The sequence below is a fragment of the Zalophus californianus genome, chromosome X (genome assembly GCF_009762305.2).
Source record: "Zalophus californianus isolate mZalCal1 chromosome X, mZalCal1.pri.v2, whole genome shotgun sequence".
Lineage (NCBI taxonomy): Eukaryota > Metazoa > Chordata > Mammalia > Carnivora > Otariidae > Zalophus > Zalophus californianus.
The window spans coordinates 54480935-54502536 of NC_045612.1; the positions used below are offsets into that span (position 1 = coordinate 54480935).

The following is a 21602-nucleotide window of genomic DNA, read 5'->3' on the forward strand; positions in this document are numbered from 1 at the left end:
ACTATGTTAATTGAATTTGAATAAAATAAATTTTAAATATAAATAAATAAATAAATAAATAAAAGCTGTGGAAGAACACATTAGAAAAAACATACTGAAAGTAAAAATTAAGATGCAGAAGGTACAGAATTTGTTAATAAATCCTAAAGTGCAGTCAGAATCAGATAACATTAAGATGTCCCCCATTTGACACTGATAATCTTTCATTGATTTGATTTCAAGGGGATTAAGAGTACACTTATCTTGATGAACACTGAGTAAATATGGAACTGTTGAATCACTGTATTGTACACCTAAAACTAACACTGTATATTAACTATATTGGAATTCAAATAAAATAAATAATTTAAAAAAGTAAATATTGCTTTTTTCTGCCATTTAGTAGTATAGAAATATTTTTCCAACAGTGTTAAAAGAGAATGAAAATTGGCCTAAATTATTTCTCTATCTTACTTCATTTATGCATTAAATTCCAATTTAATAAATATTCTGAAATAAGATTTCAACATTTCAGATATTTCACACAGAAATTATTGAATCCTCAGAGAGCTGAAGTTATTTTAAGATAAAAGGTATGGATGATTTTCATTCTGAATAGTTGAAACAAGGACTAAGAAGGGGCCAGATTCTTACAGAGTAAAGACATTTTCAAAGCTCCTTTTGTTGAAGATTAGTAAAATATATTATTTCCTTAAATGAGAACTGTGGAGTTTGATTCTTCCCACATTTGAAGAGTGTTTGTGATCAAGTCCACAGGGCTATGGAGATAAAAATGTGATTTACCCTAAAGTGTAATGACTAGCATATGCAACAGTACTACTGTTTTAGGCAGCTCTATTTTTTTTTATTATGTTATGTTAATCACCATACATTACATCATTAGTTTTTGATGTAGTGTTCCATGATTCATTGTTTGTGCATAACACCAGTTCTCCATGCAGAACGACTGGCAGCTCTACTTTGATAAAATTTTACACCTATCAAAATAAGGAAAAAAGAAGCACACTCTCCATGATGTATTTTATTAGTTTTTTTAAGATTTATTTATTTATTTATTTATTTATTTATTTATTTATTTAAGAAAGAGAGTGAGCGAAAGAACACGAATGGATGGAGGGGCAGAGGGAGAGGGAGAAGCAGATTCTCCACTGAGCAGGGAACCCAACTGGGGACTGGATCCCAGGACTCCAGGATCATGACTTGAGCCAAAGGCAGAAACTTAACCGACTGAGCCACTCAGGCACCCCTCCATGATGCATTTTAGTTTCAAACTGATAACCCCAATAGAACAAAAGAATTGTCATAAAGCATTTTGATAACCTTTCTTCATAAAAAAATTACACATTTGCAAAATAGAGAGCTGATTTTTGAGTCTGTGTAATAATTTATTTCTGATTGAAGGTGGAAGTATTTACATGTGTTCATTTTTGATATTCAGAAATGAACAGCTAAGCTAAAGAATAAAGACAGGCAAACAGAACCCATTTTTTAAAAGTGAGTATGTCTAAATTAGATCTCAAATTCTCAATATTTCATGATTCAAGTGTAAAGCCTTTGTAGAAATGTACAGAAGTTCCAAATTGTATAGAAAATATAACCAGAAAATATTTATTTCAAAATATCCATGCATTGATTTATATATATATGTATATATATATCATAATACAATAAACTTAAACTAAGAATACTTGCTGACAAGTGTAGGCATTCAGTAAATGATACTCACTCTTATTCTGATTATTCATATTTATTATAAAAACTTTATATTTTAATTGTTCTCAAGTTTTCTGTAAATGTAATTTTGTCTCTAGTGGATATTCATAGACTCAAATGCATTGAAAATCATTGCAATAAATAAGATGGTTCTGGAAGGCTTGGGTGAAATCAAATAACAAATTAAGAGAATTATTTGTTTGCTTTTAACTTGTTTTGGAATCATTATCAACACAGCCCTAATGTATTAAGTGTTAGAAAATGTGGTAGGAGATATACTAATCTGATATGGTTGGAAAATACTTGATATAGTGCCTCAGCTTGTATCTCCATGGAAATTCTGAAATAATCACTGGGACTAAAACCACTATTAACAACTAGCTTAGCTGCAGCACATGTTCAAAGGAAATAAATATGATTTTTTAGTAGATCTTTCAAGATGCTGAAAAGTTTTGATTTAGTGGTTATTTCTGAGCTGCAAATTATGTAGACCTACTATACAGCTGAAGGATGGTAAAGTACTTGCTACAAAACAGAGAGAAATGCAAGTTAGCAAGCACATAACCAAATTGGCTTGTATTTATTACAGGGAATAACATTTCATTGTTAATGAAAACATTCGGAGCTGCCTATTGTCAAAGCCACTGATTCCAATATTTGTTTTACTTTCAAAACTGTTTTTTAAGCATATGTTGACATTGTAGACAGTCTCCATGTTTGGAGGAGGGGATTAAATGAAAAGTGTTAATATACAGATCTATACATCTCTTTCTGAACATTGTACAGAGTTTGTACTTTCCTACTTATTGAGTCTAGCACTATGCTAGGCATAGTATGTGTTTTACTTCATTAAATCCTCATAGAAACCTTGTGAGATAGGTATGATGCCTATATTAAAAATGAAAGACTGGGTTCTGAGCCTCGGAGTTTGAGTATAGGAAAATCACAGAGGTAGTTATTTGTAGAGCTGAGACTAGAAAACAGGTGTACCCAAGGTGTCTGGTAAATAGTGGATCTAACATCTAAATAACAAATAAACCAGATTTGTTCTTGTTTTTTGTTTTTGTTTGTTTGTTTGTTTGAAGTAAGCTCCATACCCAGCATGGAGCCCAAAGCAGGGCTTGAGCTCATGGCCTTGATCAAGACCTGAGCTGAGATCAAGAGTTGGTTGCTTAACCAACTGAGCCACCCAGGTGCTCCCCCCTCCCGATTTGTTGCTTTTGATGACCTCACGCTGACCAGAGAGCTATCAAGTTATGGCAGATATTCAGACACTGTCAGGAGCAGGAATTTCCAAGTACTAACTTGTTAATGGTATGACCGATCTTAAAACCCTAAGCTCTGTACTAGTTATCTTAGACAGTAATGGATCTAAATTTAATTAAGAAAAATGAGAGGTTGGGGGCACCTGGGTGGCTCAGTTGGTTAAACATCTGCCTTTGGCTCAGGTAATGATCCCAGGTCCTGGGATCGAGCCCCGCATCAGGCTCCCTGCTAAGCAGGTAGCTTGCTTCTCTCTCTACTCCTCCCCTTGCTCATGCTTTCTCTCTCTCTCTCTCTCTCTCTCATTCACACACACACACACACACACACACACACACACACACACACACACAAATAAATTAAAAAAATCTTAAAAAAAGAAAAATAAGAGGTTCTAAGCAGAATGTGTTTGCTTATCTTAAAGTTTACACTTGATGGTCAGAAAACTTGGTTCACAGTTCCAATTTGCCTACTTACTACCTCTCCTGACTTGAGAAAGTAACCTAATGGCTCTAGAATTTAGGTAACATGTTTTTAAAAATGAGAATAATAACAAATTGGCACATATTCTTAAACAAGTGGTTTTAATGATTATATTAAAAAAGTGAAACTTTTGGAAAAGTGTTAGTTCCAGTAAAGTTTAAATATAGTTATCATAACACAGCAATTTCACTCCAAGATATATACCCAAAGAAAATGAAAATGTATGTCTACACAAAAATGTGCACATAGGTGTTCATAACAGCATTTTTCATAATAACCAAAAAGTGAAGACAACCCAAAGGTCCATCAACTAATGAATGGATAAACAAACTGTAATATATCCATACAATGGAATATTATTCAGCAATAAAAAGGATAAAGTATTGATGCATGTTACACAATATGGATGGACTTTTAAAACATTGTGCTAAGTGAAAGAAGCCAATCACAACGGGCCATGTAACATATGATCCTATTTATATAAAATGTCCCAAATAAGCAAATCCATACAGACAGAAAGCAAATTAGTATTTGGCAAGGAATAGTGAGAGAGGGAATTGGGAAGTATAGGGTTTGTTTTGGGGGTGATAGAAATGTTCTGGAAGTAGATAGTGGTGATGGCTGCACAACTCTTAGAATATAATTAAAAACCACTGAATTGTACACTTTAAAATGGTAAATTGTATGGTGTGTGATTATATCTCAATAAAGCTATTAAAAAAAGAAAAATCAAAACATTCTGCAAACTAAAAATAGTTGTAAGTTTTAACTATCATTATGATTATAAAGCAATGATAGATAGAATAAAGTCAAACTATCTCTGCCCTTTTAATGTCATCTAGATTTTTACCTGCCTAATACACCCTCTACTAGTCTAACAATGGAATCCTCAATCCTCCTCAAATACTTTTACCAGCTGAACCTCATCCTGTAAATCATAGTTGAGAACATATTGATTTCCTACTTAGTAATTAAACTGACCGTGACAAAGCACATATATCATAGGCATGGCTCCCCTACCAAGGAGGCAACTGATTACTTAGGAGTCTCAGTGGTTATGTCTCTTAGCAGAATAGACACATTTCAAAGTACATAAATTTGGTAGGACTAAAAGTTCGAAGGTATAGATTGTGTAATCAGCCTCTCTTAAAAAAGGAAAATTTGGCTGAGTGTTAATTGCAGTAGTATTTCTGACTGCTAATTATAGCAGTATTTCTGAGAATGTTCATTAGGATTTGACTGTGTGTGTGGAGTAGAAACATAAAAACTTGAAAATCCATTCACCAAACCAAGCCAAAAAAATTCAAGGTTAGGTCAGTTGTTTCCAGTGCTTCCAGTTCTCAAGACAAGAAACAGCTGGTTTACAGGTTGGACTACAACCCCTCAGGGCTAGTAACCCATACATGTATAATAGGACATTAACTGCAGTGCTAATCTTTTCCTCTCAGCTAAAAATAATAAAGTTCATATTTGTACAGCAGCTAATCAAAAGGTATTAGAAAAATAATCAAGGGCTGGTGTGCTTTTGATTGACCAGACTGCTTCTCAGCAACATGTTCCCTCTTTACCAAACTTATTATAATAATTTTCTGTCTCTTCATTTGGTCATTCTTTTCTGGTTTTATTGATATTATTCTCTCATATCAAATTCACTAGCCTTTCTGCTCTCAAAATTAAAGGAGTTCATCTCTGAAATAAGCATCAAATGATTCCCACATGCAGTTAATTATAACAGTCATACTTTCCCTATTTAAAGAGGGACAAAAAAACCCTACTGACTGAAAATGTTAATATTCATGAAGCCATTCATGCAGTTTATCCAGCTAAACATAACCAAAATATATTATGTATTCATGCTTTTTTTTGCTCTTTTATCTCCAAAGGCAGAGTAAAATTTAAAAATAAAATAAACACCATAGTCTTCTAAAAAGATAACAATAATTAAAAAATTCAACTTATGACAAACAGGAAAACACAATAGTTTTAATAATTGTCAACAAAAATGTATTTTCTGAAGTCATAACGATGATAACAACAAAATGATACAAAAAATATTTTACATCTGAGCATCTTCATGAAATAAAGAATAAGCACAGCTCACAGGGGTACCTGAGTGGCTCAATAGATTAAGCATCTGACTCTTGATTTCAGCTCATGACATAATTTTAGGGTTGTGAGATTGAGCCCTGATCCAGGCTCCACACGTGAATACTGCTTAAATTTCTCTCTCTTCCCTGATTGCCTGGGTGGCTCAGTCAGTTAAGTGGCTGCCTTCGGCTCTGGTCATGATCCCAGGGTCCTTGGATTGAGTCCCGCTTTGGGCTCTCTGCTCAGTGGGGAGCCTGTTTCTCCCTCTGCCTGCCACTCCCACTGCCTGTAATCTATTTTTCTCTGTCAAATAAATAAATAAAATCTTAAAAAAAATTCTCTCTCTTCTCTCTCTTTCTGCCCCTCCCCCTCTCTAAAAAAGACTATTTTATTTCACTAAAATAACAACAATATTTACAATGCTAACTACGTGCCAAGCATTGTTCTGAATGTTTATATGTATTAATTTAATTTTTACAACAACCCAATAAGGTAAACACTCTTTTAAAAATGAGGAAATCAATGCACAGAGTAGTAAAGCAATTTACCAAGGTCACACAGCCAGAGAACCATAATTCAAACGTAGACAATCTGACTCCAGATTCTTCGCATTTGACCATGATGCTCCACTGCCACTATGTCACTAGATAACTACCTGATAAATGCTGTTTTCTACCTTTACTGTACATTAAGTGTGAAATTTTAAAATGCTTCAATGACATATGGTAATTTTTTATTCTATATGAATGGTAATCAAGAATGGAACCTGTACCATCAATGACTGCTGGCTTAGCTCTAAATGTGAAGTTTAGATGACATATAAGACAATTCTCTGAGTTCAATATGCTGTAATTTTGTTGACTTTATTCTCTTCTTCCTAATGGAATGTTATACCATTCATATTTCACTTATATGTCACCTAGATTCAATAGGCTTTATTGAAAATATAGACACTATCAATCACACACTTTCCCACTGCTAACCGTGTTTTTACAGATTCAATAAATCACATGCTATCTCAAAGATGGTAGAATAATTCCTGTATTTTCAATATGTCCATTAGTATGGATTTTTAAAAGCATGCTCATTGGACCATCAGCAGGTATAGTTTTGTCATACTGGCACCAAAAGCAGAATCCAGGCAAGTTTGTGAGGGTAGTGATTGATCTGGTTCTTCATTATTTTAACTCCATCTAAATTCTGATTGACACCAAGTATACAGTAGGGGCTCAGCAGATATTGTTAGTGATGTGAGATTTGGTATATTTTACTGCAATACTTATTGTACATATTTTGAAAATAATAACACTGAATTGGAAAATACAGTTGACTATTAAGACAAAAAGTATTAGTATGCTTTTCAGTCAATATCTGAAAATCACTGAGGTCTAGTACATTCTTTTACACTTGGATCTCTCTTCCTCCCCTGCTTCATCATGTATATAACAAACAGTATAGTACACTGGATAAGGTCACAGTTTATGGAATCAGCTTATCCAACTGCAGTTTCTGACTCTGCTGCTTAACAGCTCTGTGACCTTGAACAAGCCACTTAATCTATTTGTGTCTCCATTTTCTGAAATGTTAATGACAGTATTAAATGTCTCATTCTTGGGGTTGCTGTATTAATATTTCAAGAAATTTTAACAGATTGCCTGGTACATGGTAAGGGCTCAATAAATGTTAGCTACTATTACTACTATTGTGTGTACTCAAGGATAGTTTGTATGAACATACACAAGAGTAATCCAGACTTTCTATCTTTCCTAACCCATCAGGAAAGATACACCACTAAGGTTCTCAAAGGGAAGTCATGTATGAGACGCTCACAGAGATATACAGTATTGTACATTGATGAATTAGGAATGAGGGAATATATAGACATTCTGGTTACTGCATTCTTGACCATCCCTAAAATAGAAAGCATAATGCAGTGGAAAACATGAGCAGACTCATGTTAAATACAAGGTCTGAAACTTGTATTACAGTATTATACTGATCAAATCACAAATTATTTACACCTCAGTTAATGGAAGATAGTAATATCTACTTCACAAAATTATCGTGATAATCATGCAGCATATGTAAAAATGCCTAGTACAGTGCTCAGCACCTAGTAGCACTCATGAAATGTTTGACCCCTTTTCCTCATTTCATAAATAGCTATGGTCTGATTACAGAGATGTTTCTTTCTAGCCTGCTAGAAACAAGGGTCACTCATCCTATAATATGCTTTCTCTTCTCCTATCCTTGCCAACATATCCTAACTTCTTGAACTAAAATATCCTTAAAGTAGAAACTGGAAGATCAGTAATTGCTTTACCCACATAAGAAGTGAGAAAAGCTTAACTCTAGTTTATCACTAGGGTTGAACAACTGCAAGTCCAGAACTGTTTGTAGGTTAAAGACATTTCTTAATCTCCTCTGGCTATTGATCCCCCAACCTTGGTAAGCCTTCCACACAGAGGCTAAGAAAAAAGAAGGAAAAAAGAAAACCTTTGTTTCCTTTTGAACAGCAACAAACAGGGCAACAGCCTAAAAGAAATAAACAATTATTTTGCTTTATGAAAAGAAAAAAAAAGACACTTTTACTATGATGGACAAAATGTCAAATAAAATTAGACTAAACTGTAAAGTTAAACCCAAAACAAAACCTTTCTTCTAAATTACTGCATTTCCCTCTAGCTATCAGAGACGTTTTCCATGGCCAATGCTAATGATCTGAATAAAAGAAGAAAGTAATTTAAAACCACATTGGGAAGGGGTGTGTGTGTGTGTGTGTGTGTGTGTGTGTGTGTGTGTGTGTGTGGTGTGCTTGAACTCTCAGTATATCTTAGGCATTAGGTTCTGGGTGGGGGGAGGTTTCCATATTCTACAAAGCAAATCTAAAGAATGTGAAAGGAGAAATGTTACTTTTTTGGTACAGGAGGTTACACTTTTATCTCAAGATAGTCAAAGAAATATTTTGTCCTTTATAACTAATATTTAGACACTTTAATCCTTTTGGCAAGCTGAAGTTCTTTGCTTCAGAATTAATGAAATTTAAAGTTAAGATCAGGTTTCATGGAAACTCTTTGAGTCATATGTTTTGGAGTTGAAATTACATTATGCAGGCAGATGTATCTGATAGCCTAGGGGGGAAAATGTTTACAGAGTTCTTTCACAAAGATGTATTTCTGATGTTCTCCAAAATTATACATTATTACCATATTTTAAATTCTAGAGCCAAAGAATAAAGTAGCTTCCATCATATCTTTGCCACTCTTCACCGAGTATACCCACACTTCCTCCAAATACATGGATTCACTGTGCATTCAGGAGATAATAGCAATTAAAAAATTTTTCACCAGCAACCTAGACATTTCAGAGGCTACAGAAAGAAATATTCCATTCACCCAGAAAACTACCTAGATTCATTAATATGGTAGTAAAGAAATAGGGTCAAGCAGGCCAAGTTTCTGGTGGCAGCACATTCTACAACCTAAGCTCTAACTAACTACTCAAGGATTTAGAAGAGTATTTTCATTTAAGACAAGATAGATGAGGGCAAATAGTTTCCATATAACATCTTCCTCCAAAATCACCCCTTCTTTAAAATCATGTGATAACTTCTTATTGCATTTGAAATAAGGTCCAAACACATCCCTATGTAATCTTTCCATCACCTCCTTTTCCAATATTATATCCTACCATTTCCCCCATTGCCCACTATGCCCCCATCACACTGTCCTCCTGTTTCATGAACACATCAAACTGATCTCTGCCTCAGGCTTTGTGCTTGCTGCTCTATCTGTCTGGAATGCTCTTCCCACATTTTATCATTCAGAGCTCAGATCAAATATCACTTCTTCCAAAAGGATGTCCTAAAATATTCTATCTAAACCCCCAGTCCTCTGCCCACCCCCACTTTTCTCTGTCCCATTGGCTTGTATTATTTTATTCCTAACAGAAGATTTTCAACAAATATTTGTGGAATAAAGGAACACCTGATGTAGTAATTCTTGAATTGCCTCCATTTCCAGGTAACTGCATAGAGGTCTCAGACTAATGCAGAATCTACACTAGGATGTGAAGGATGAAGGCAAGTCAATAATTTGTACATTCCCCCAGGAAGGGGGGCCAAGAAGGTGGAGTAAGAGGACCATAAGCTCACCTCTTGCTACAGATACTAGATAACACTCACATCAGTATAAATAACCCAGAAAACAACCCAAAGACTGGAAGAACAAACTCCACGAACTTTTCTCTAAAGATAAAGAAGCCACACTGAAGAGTATAGGAAGGATGGAGACATGGTAGGGAGGTTAATGGACTGCAATCATCCACAAGAGGGAGCCATGAATGCAGAGAAGGAAGAGAAAAATATTTTCACACCAGGGAGCCCTCACAGAGAAGAGTAATCCCCAAAACATTTAGCTTTGTAAACTAGAGGGTCCAAATTCCATGAGTTCTTACACCCAGCAAGACTTAAAACCTGGAATTTTCAAAATCAGTGGGCTTGGCTCTTGGAGAGCCTGGAGGGCTATAGGAAACCGAGTTCCCACCCTTAAAGAAACAGCATGACTAACAGCTCATGGAGGTACAGCATAGAATAAAATAGTTAGAAAAACACCTCGGGCACAGGGAAGGAAGAGTTATTTACTCATCTCAGAGCCTTTCTTGAAGGAGCAGGATTCCTGTAGGGACATCCTCAGGAACAAAGGAGCTAGCAGACACCATCTTCCACCCCCCAACCACGCAGCATAAACCAACACAGCCACCTGAGAAAAACCATTCAGCACCAACATTCACTACCTAACCTGCTTACACCAAGCCCTGCCCCTCAACACATCAGCAGATTTGTCCTTCCCAGTCCATTTGCTTCAGTTCAGGTGCAATGGGTCCCATCCCCTAGAACACCAACACAAATCTAGCCAATACCACATCTCCCAACCTGTATGTTTTGTGGAACCTTGATCCGAGAGGTGTCAGCAGTGGTGATGGCAGTGGCTGTGGGCCCTATGGAAATCTGAGGTGCACCTTGTTAAAATTGCACACCCCACCCATGCAGCTCTGGTCATGGTGGCAGATGCAGAAGGTCTCATTTTGCAAGCAGAGCAGTGGGCACACTGTTAAAACTGCATGCCTCATACTGTCCAGGGACCAAACTCTGCCCACAGCAGGCACAGAGAGCCTCTGCAGATAACTAGACTGAATGAAAAAGCAGCCAAAACAGAAAAGCAAGACAAATGCAAAACATATAGGAGACAGCCCCAAAGCAACAGGTTCTGGCAAACAGGGGCCACTGCACTGCTAGGCATTACAAGACCTCTTCTTCATAAGGCCATTATTTTCAAGAGCAGGGATGTAGCTGACTTTCTTAACACACAGAAACCAACACAGAGAGTTAGACAAAATGAGGAGACAGAGGAATATGTCCAAATGAAAGAATAGGACCAAACCACAACAAGAGACCTAAGTGAAAGAGATATAAGTAATATGTCTGATAGAGAATTTAAAGTAATGATCATAAAGATACTCACTGGACTAGAGAAAAGAGTGGAAGACATGAGTGAGACCCTTAACAAAGAGATTGAAAACATAAAAAAAGAACCAATCAGAGGTGAAGAACACAATAAACGAAATTAAAAATACATTAAATAGAATAAATAGCAGGGTAGAGGAAACAAAGAAACAAATGAGTGACCTGAAGGACAGAGTAAAGGATAGTAATCAAGTTGAGGAGTGAGAGGAAAAAATATGCAAAATAAGAACAGACTTAGGGAACTCAGCAACTCCATCAAACATAATAATATTTGCATTTATAAGGACTTATAAGGATCCCATAAAAAAAGAGAGAGAAAGAGGGCAGAACATTTATTTGAAATTTTATTTAAATTTACTTTTTTCTTGGAAAGGAAACATATTCAGAACCAAGAGGCACACATATCCCCCAACAAAATCAACCCAAAGGGTGCACAGCAAGACACATAGTAAATAAAATGGCAAAAAGTAGTGGTAAAGAGAAAAATTTAAAAGCAGAGAGAAAGAAAAGAAGACAGTTATATACAAGGAAAATACCATAAGGCAATCAGAGGATTTTTCAGCAGAAACTTTGAAAGGCAGAAGAGTTCATCATGATATATTCAAAGTGCTGAAAGGAAAAAATCTTCAGCCAAGAATGCTCTATCCAGCAAGGCTATCATTCAGAATAGGAGAGATAAGGAGTATCCTAGACAAATAAAAGTTAAAGGAATTCATGAACACTAAATCACCTCTACAAGAAATGTTAATGGGGACTCTTTCAGTAGAAAGGAAACCCCATAAGTCAGAGTAAAAAGTAGGAAGTACAAAAGCAGTAAAGATAAGTGTATCTAAAAATTCAGTCAATGGAATTACAAAATCAAAGGATGTAAAGAATGACACTATATACCAAAAATATGTGGGGAGAGAGCAAAAAAGATTGGGCTCATACTTAAGCAACCATCAAATTCATATAGATTGCTATGTGTAAGATGTTATATATAAGCCTTATGGTAACCACAGTAATAGATATGCAAAAAAAGAGAGAAAGGAATCCAAGTATATCACTAAAGAAACCCAGCAAACCATGAAAGAGAGCAAGAAAAGAAAGGGTCAGAGAACTACAAAAGCAACCACAAAACATGTAACAGAAATGGCAATAAATAGATAATATAAATGGACTAAATGTCCAAACCAAAAGACATAGAGTGGCAAAATGGATAAAAAAAAGAAAAAGACCCACCTATATGTTGTCTACAAGAGAGTCATTTCAGACTTAAAGACACATGCAGACTGAAAATGAGGGGATGGAGAAACATTTGTCATGCAAATGAATGTCAAAAGAAATTGGGTAGCAATACTTACATCAGACAAAATAGATGTTAAAACAAAGACTGTTGGAAGAGACAAAGGATACTATACATTAATAAAGGGGACTATCCAACAAGACATAATTATAAATATTTATGCACCCAACATGGTTGCACTCAAATACATAAAGCAGTTATTAATAACAAACGTAAAGGGAATAACTGATAGTAAGACAATAATAGAAGGGGACTTTAACACCTCATTTACACTGATGGACAGGTCATCCAAACAGAAAATCAAAAAGGACAATAACTCTGAATGAAATACTAAACCAGATGGATTTAGTATTCAGAACATTCAGTCCTAAAAGAGCAGAATTCTTTTAAAGTGCACATGGAACATTATCCAGAACAGATCACATCTTAGGCCCTAAAACGTGTCTTAAAAAATTCAAAAAGATCGAGGTCATACCATGCATCTTTTCTGACCACAACTGTATGACACTAGAAATCAACCACAGGAAAAAATCTGGAAAGACCACAAATATATTGAGGTTGGTTAGATAACATGCTACTAAATGAGGAATGGGTCAACCAAGAAATCAAAACAGAAATAAAAAAAATTACATGGAAACAAATGAAAATAGAAACACACTGGTACAAAATCTCAGGGTGCAGTAAAAGCAATTTAAAGAGGGAAATCTATAGCAATACAAGCCTACTTCAAGATGACTACATGCCAGTATCTCTGATGAACATAGATAAAAAATCCTTAATAAAATATTACCAAACCCAATCTGATAATACATTAAAATATTCATTCAACATAATCAATATGATTTATTTCTGGCATGCAAGTATGGTTCAGTGTTCACAAACCAATCAATGTAAAACATTACATCAATAAGAAAAAGGATAAAAGCCATATGATAATTTAAAAATGGATGCAGAAAATATACTTGACAAAGTACAATATCCATTCAGGATAAAAGCCCTCAACAAAGTAGGCTTAGAGGGAACATAATAAAGTTCCTTATATGAAAAACCTTATATGAGCATAATAAAAGGCTTATATGAAAAACCCACAACAAACATCATACTCAAGGGAGAAAAATTGAGAGCTTTTCCTGTAAGGTCAGGAACAAGACAAGGACGCCCACTCTCTCTACTTTTATTCAACACAGTACTGGTAGTCCTAGCCATAGCAATAAAACAAGAAAAAGAAATAAAAAGCAACCAAATTGGTAAAAAAGTGAAACTTTCATTATTTGCAGATGACATGTTACTACATATAGAAAACCTTGAAGACCACACCAAAAACCTTCTAGAACTGATAAATGAATTCAAAAGGACCACAGGACACAAAAACAATGTACAGAAATCCATTGCATTTCTACACACCAAGAATGAAGCAGTAGAAAGAGAAATTAAGAAAATAATTCCATTTACAATGGCACCATAAATAATGAAATACCTAGGAATAAAGTTAACCAAAGAGGTGAAACACTTGTACTCTGAAAACTATGAAACACTGATCAAAGAAATTGAAGACAACACAAAGAAATGGACAGATATTTCATGCTTAAGGATTGGAAGAACAAGTATTGTTAAAACTTCCATACTACCTAAAGCATCCTACAGATTTAATGCAATCCTTATCAAAATACCAACAGCATTTTTCACAGAACTAGAATAAACCATCTTAAAATCTGTACAGAACTACAAAAGACCCCAATAGCCAAAGCAATCTTTAAAGAGAAAAACAAAATGGGAGGTATCACAATTCCGGACTTCAAGTTACATTACAAAGCTGTAGTAACGAAAACAGTATGGCACTGGCACAAAAACAGATACATAGATCAATAGAATAGAAAACCCAGAAATAAACCCACAGTTACACAGTCAATTAATCTTTGATAAAGGAGGTGAGAATATACAGTAGGGGACACCTGGGTGGCTCAGTCAGTTAAGTGTCTGCCTTCAGCTCAGATCATGATCTCAGGGTCCTGGGATTGGGCCTCACATTGGGCTCCCTGCTCAGTGGCGAGTCTGCTTCCCTCTCTCCTTCTGCCCCTCCCCCGGCTTTTGTGTGCTCTCTCTCTCTCTCAAATAACAAATAAATAATCTTTTAAAAAATATACAGTAGGAAAAAGATAATCTTTTTAACAAATGGTGTGGGGAAAACTGGATAGCAATATACAAAAGAATGAAACTGGACCACTTTCTTACACCATACACAAAATTAGAGTCAAAATGGATTAAGGACCTAAATGTGAGACTTACAACAATAAAAATCCTAGAACAGAGGATAGACAATAATTTTTCTGACATTGGCCACTGCAGCATCTTTCTAGATATTTCTTCTGAGGCAAGGGAAACAAACAGAAAAGTAAACTATTGGGACTACATCAAAATAAAAAAATTATGCACCAGAAAGGAACCAACCAACAAAACTAAAAGACAACCTACTGAATAGGAGAAGATATTTGCAAGTGACATATCCACTAAGAGTTAATATCCAAATTATATAAAGAACCTATACACCTCAATACCCAAACAACAAATAATCCAATTAAAAAATAGGCAGAAGACATGAACAGACATTTCTCCAAAGAAGACAATCAGATAGCCAACAGATACATGAAAAGATGCTCAACATCCCTCATCATCAAGGAAATGTAAATCAACACCACAATGAGATATCACCTCACACCAGTCAGAATGGCTAAAATCAAAAGCACAAGAAACAAGAGGCGTTGGTGAGGATGTGGAGAGAAAAGAACACTCCTACAGCATAGGTGGGAATGCAAACAGGTGCAGCCACTGTGGAAGACAGTATGCAAGTTCCTCAAAAAATTAAAAATAAAACTCTCCTTATGATCCAGTAATCACAGTACTATTTACCCACAGAATATGAAAGCACTAATTCTAAAGGTTACATGCATCCCATGTTAATTGCAGCACTATTTACAATAGCCAAGGTATGGAAGCTGCCCCAGTGTTCAGTGATAGATGAATGGATAAAGAAGATGTGAGAGATAGATAGATGATCGATAGATAGATAGATAGATAGATAGATAGATAATAGATAGATAGATAATAGATAGATAGATGATAGATAAATTACATATGTATATAATGGAATATTATTGAGCCATTAAAAAGAATGAAATCTTGATGTAATATATGGTGATTAACATAACAATTAAAAAAAAGGAAAAAAAAAAAGAATGAAATCTTGCCATTTGCTACAATATGAATGGAGCTAGAGTATAATACTAAGCAAAATAAGCCAGTTGGGGAAAGAGAAATACCATATGATTTCACTCATACATGGAATTTTAGAAACAAAACAAACAAACAAAGGGAAAAAAGAAAAACCAAAAAACAGACTCTTAACTATAGAGAAGAAACTGATGGTTACCAGACGGGATGTGAGTGGGGGAGGATGGGTGAAATAGGTAAAGGGGATTAAGAGTATACTTATCATGACCAGCACTAAGTAGTATATGGAACTGTTGAATTACTATATTGTACACCTTAAACTAATATAACATGATTAATTATACTGGAAATAAAACATTAATTTGTACATTCCCAAATCTCAGAATATGTACTATGAAAAAGAATATAAAATCCAGATCACAAGGTGATTTTTTTTTTTACTTTTATCCAATATATATGATGGCAAAATTTCTGTCATGATTCTTAACCGAAAACTGTCTGCTTTTTGGAGTAGCAAAGGGGAGAGAATGAAATTGAGCATCCTCCTTTGAGAAATGCCTTAGATGTCAGATTGTAGTGATTTCACATCTGCTTGGCACTTATATGTTGAAGTACACTGAATGTACAGAGGTCATAGTTTCTGCCACTTAATGGCTGAGTGAACTTGAAAAAAATCACTTTAGTGTTTTTAATGTTACATGGGAATGAGAGTGTCCATCTTGTCTAACTTATAGACCTATTGGAAGCTTCAAATTAAATAATGCTTATGAAATTACTTTATGCTGTCGAGCATTATGGAAATGCAAATTATGCGTTTTACAAAAGTTCTTTGTTTTCTCAAGAGGACAACCAGAATATTTTTGCATAATATTTAAGTATTTCTAGGATATCAGTGTCTTGTTTGTCTATTAATCAAACCCAGTCAAGATTTCACCCTTCCATATCTTTAATATGTTCTCTAGATCCATATAGAACTATAAAAGAATTATTTTGCAAGAGTAAGCACAAATTGGAACTGCTTCTCTTGTGTATAGCAGACCATAAATTATCCTGCTAATATTATGCTGGATTTATGAGCTAAAAGATAGGACCAGCAAGGAGGAATACCAAGTAGTTGAACAGAGCCAGTCTTATAACAGGGACTATGTAGTATAATTAAGGAATCAATGAAGGCTTTAAAAACAGTTTCACCAGACTACCACTGGTAGTTTAAATTTCCACTATTAGAAGAAGCACTTTGGGCGCCTGGGTGGCTCAGTTGGTTAAGCGACTGCCTTAGGCGCAGGTCATGATCCTGGAGTCCTGGGATTGAGTCCCACATTGGGCTCCCTGCTCAGCGGGGGGTCTGCTTCTCCCTCTGACCCTCTTCCCTCTCGTGCTCTCTGTCTCTCATTCTCTCTCTCAAATAAATAAATAAAATCTTTTTAAAAAAAGAAGAAGCACTTTGTATGTATCTGAGTACATTTTAATTTGGTAGAGGCATTCATTACCTTTTTGGAGTGGAACAACCCAACAGATCCTTAACACTGTAACAGAGACTAATTTATATGATTAACTCACTCCTACCCACCACTATTTAGTGAAAAATTCTAATGGAGTCTCTGAGGAAACCAAAAGGAGAAGATTAGGTGAGTTTTGCTTGGGTAAAAGAGGTCAGGAGTATGGTGTTCTGATTTGAATATTTGAGACTTTAAAATGGGCCCACAGCAGCCAAGATATAGCAAGCAGGGTATCTGAAAAGAAACACAGAAAGTCAATGGGCAGAAATCCAAAAATAGCAGCCGCCCAAACTACCTTGTATCTGGGCTTCAGTTCAACTAGAAGTTAATTAAAGCTAAAAAAAAAAAAAAGTTCTTATGGGTATTAAGGAGGGACTACATCAAAAACTAATGATGTGACTCTCCAGCGGGCGTCCAGTTTGGGTCTAGGTTGGAGTTGGAACCGAGAAGATGTAAAAGGAAACCCCGCCCTCCCTGGTGCCCCCAGAGCTTCGTGAGTGGAACCTTCCCCCTAATGCTCCCGCTTGTATGGAACGGCAGTTGGAGGCTGCCCAGTATCCGGCTGATGGGGCTCTCCTGCTCGGGGCCTCCAGCCTGACTGGCCGCTGCTTGGCTGGCTCTCTCTGACTATTCAAGGACCCTTGTGCCACCCCCAACGAAGACTTCTGCTCCACTGGAGTCCAGATGGAGGCCGGAGTGGCTGACTTCACTTGGGTTAGGGACAGAGGTATCCTAGTGGCTTCCGATTCAGGTGCTGTTGAATTGTGGGAGCTGGATGAAAACCAGACACTCATTGTCAGCAAATTCTGCAAGTATGAGCATGATGACATTGTGTCTACAGTCTGTCCTGAGCTCTGGCACACAAGCTGTCAGCAGTAGCAAAGACTTTGGCATCAAGGTTTGGGACCTTGCCCAGCAGATGGTACTGAGTTCATACCGGGCTCACTCTGGGCTGGTCACCTGTGTCAGCTTCCCCGCACAAGGATTCCGTGTTCCTTTCATGCAGTGAGGACAACAGAATTTTACTCTGGGATACCCGCTGTCCCAAGCCAGCATCACAGATGGGCTGCACTGCATCAGGCTACCTTTCTACCTCCCTGGCTTGGCATCCTCAACAGAGTGAAGTCTTTGTCTTTGGTGACGAGAGTGGAACTGTCTCCCTTGTGGACACCAAGAGTGCAAGGTGTGCCCTCAGCTCAGCTGTGCACTCCCAGTGTGTCACTGGGCTGGTGTTCTCCCCACACAGCACCCCGTTCCTGACCTCTGTCAGTGAGGACTACTCACTTGCTGTGCTGGACTCAGGTCTTTCTGAGGTGTTTAGAAGCCGAGCCCACAGAGACTTTCTGAGAGATGCTACTTGGTCTCCATTCAATCACTCTCTCCTTACCACAGTGGTCATCCACCACATCCTGCCTGCAGAGCCTCTCCCAGCCCTTGGACCTAAGAGTGTGGCCAAGTAGAGTGGATTTAAGACAAAAAGCAAATCCCCCATGAGTATCCACTCCCTCTGCCCCTGCCCTCTCCATCTGTGAAACCACACAGGAGCCTTATACAGTATGTTGGTACACCAGCTCTGGGCAGTTAATAGGCACTGTCTCTCAGCCTGAGGGAGGCTGGATTTTGGGATCCTGTAGTCATAGGGAAGAAAAACTTTCTTAAAATTGGATATGTATGTGTGTCTTAGTGTGTGTGTAGATACATAGTTTTTGGTGGTGGGAGGGAATTAAAAAAATTCATCTTACATCTTTCTTTCCCAAGCCCTCCCCCTAACAAAAAAAAATGTTTACAAAAGGGTTTTATGCTTCCCATGAGGGATTGGCCATGACTGGATGAGGTGTGGGATGTGGGCATCCCTGGATTCCTGGAAGCAGCTTATATACTACTCATGGAGATAGGAGCAACTTTATTTTTCATAGAACTTAATCTGCCTTTCTTTTTTTTTTAAAGATTTATTTATTTATTTGTGAGAGCGAGAATGAGAGAGAGAGAGAGTACATGAGAGGGGGGAGGGTCCGAGGAAGAAGCAGGTTACTCACTGAGCAGGGAGCCCGATGCAGGATTTGATCCCAGAACTCCGGGATCATGGCCTGAGCTGAAGGCAGTCGCTTAACCGACTGAGCCACCCAGGCGCCCATAATCTGCCTTTCCTATGGCAATACTTCCATTCATAAAAATCCCACCCAGCTCACCTCGAGGAAAAGCCAGGACAGTCCTCGTGGTTTTGTAAATCTTTTTGCCATTAAACTGAGTCAAAAATCCATTTTCTAGCTGAATAAAATTTTGGCTGGTGCCTGTATAATGCTCCCCCCCACCCCTCACCCCATGGAATTGTATATGTGAAAGATGAGTGTTTTGCTGTCATAGATCCTGTGGAAAAAGGTTGGGGGATGGTGGAGAGCGTAAAGGCATTTCAGTTAATTTAAAGACTGACATAGACTCACAAAGAAATGTCTGCCATGTTTTTCACTGGAAAACAGCTTGGGGCCTGACCTTTCCTGGCTTCTGGACCCCTTTCTCTGGATATAGGAAGTCTGAATGCTGTTTTTGTGGATTCCGAAGATTTTAAAGTACAGCATCAGAGAATCAGAAATACTAGTTGGTGAAATAAAAAGCTTAGGCTTTGTTGGCCTGTCTTTTGAAAAAAAAAAAAAAAAAAACAACTAATGATGTATTGTATGGTGACTAACATATCATAATAAAATTAAATTAAATTAAAAAAGTTCTTGAGATTATTTTGCTTTATCAAGTTTTGATCCTATTGCACATGGAGTGTTTTTCTTTTTAAATTATCTTAACTAAGTCTTCACCAAAACAAACAAACAAAAATACTCCTACTTGTGCTTGAGTTACAATTTTATCTTTGTCTTTTGCTGAAGTATTCTTGATAATATTTACTTTCACAGATTATGTGCAATTCTGATTTAATAAAGAAAAAAAATGTTACATGAATCCAATTGATCCAAAAGCCCTTTAGCCATTAGAGAAATTAGCCAAACATGTTTCCTTTATTATCTGACTCTAATTTCATCCCAGTGTTGTTTTATTGAAAACATTCCTATTGATCATTTTTGCCTGTCATTTAAGAGAAATTTTTTTTCTATACAAACTAACTTCAAGATGACCTAATTATTATTAAAAATTAATCTTGAGAGTCTAATTCCATCACACTTCATGATTTTCTTTCAACAGTATTACCAAGGACAAAGGTCTTGCTTGGCACCTGATATAAAAAGCTGATGCAACACCATGGAGCTTCTGTTGGTGACTATACTTTGCTTATTATTCATCAATATTTCTGCCATAAACCATCACTACCTATCAGAAGCTTCAGTAGTGAGTATTGCATATGGATAATTCTGAGCCAAGGTAATCATTAAAATCATTAAACAAATAAAAAAGCATTAATATAAAATAGAGAGCATTTCTCTGAGGGTTTTCTTTAATACCAGCAGTGAGTCCCAGAAGAGCAAAGTGGAAAGAGAAAGTAGTTTAGTGTAGGAAAGCAAGACATTTGTGTGCAACACACTTTAGGGTCATAAATGGTTTGTATTGGAAGCTCATTTCCAGGGCTGCAGCAACAGGTAGCTGACTGATATGTAACAATTTCTGAAGTGGCAAGGGGATGTCTTACAGGAATGACAATGCAAGCATGATAGAGAAAATCTAGGTGAAGAGTGAGACTGTTTTCCTGGTGACACTGCCTAGAAATCAGTCCTTTCCCATTCAAATCATGAGATTTCTTCCATGTAGAGCCAGATTCCAAAAACAAGGGCACTGAGCATGGGGAAAACAGAAAGAATGAATGTAAGAGCACAAACCCTGAGGAATAATCAGTAACAAAATATAGAACACAGCAAATCTGTGGTGAACATGGAGATGGATAATATAAAAAGAGAGCACACAGTTTAGACAGAACAATAAATGAAGATAATGTGGGACACATAAAAGAAAAAGCCCAAGAGGGTGGAGAAAAATGTTCTAAAATGAAGACTAGTTAATTATTACCAAAAATTTATTAAGAAAAGGTAATGTCCACAATAGCCAAAATATGGAAAGAGCGCAGATGTCCATTGACAGATGAATGAATAAAGAAAATGTGATATATATTTATATATATAATGGAATATTAGCCATCAAAAGGAATGAAATCTTGCCATTTGTAACAACATTAGTAGAATTATAGTGTATTATGCTAAGCAAAATAAGTCAATTAGAGAAAGACAAATACTATATGATTTCACTCATGTGTGGAATTTAAGAAACAAAACAGATGAACATAGGGTAAGGGAAAAAAAAGAAAGATAAAAACAAAAAGAGAGACAAGTCATAAGAGACTCTTAACTATAGGGAACAAACAGGGTTGCTGGTGGGGAATGGGGGCATGGAGTAATTGGATGATGGGCATTAAGGAGGGCACTTGATGCAATGAACACTGGGTATGATATGCAACTGATGAATCACTAAATTTTACCCCTTAAATGAAGAAAATACTGTATGTTAATGAACTTGAATTTAAATT

The 21602-nt window shown here is 36.5% G+C and overlaps 1 pseudogene; it reads left to right on the forward strand.

The window, feature by feature from the left end:
* Window positions 1–17533: 17533 nt before the first annotated feature.
* Window positions 17534–18543, forward strand: LOC113931254 (annotated as a pseudogene).
* The last annotated feature ends 3059 nt before the right edge of the window (window positions 18544–21602 follow it).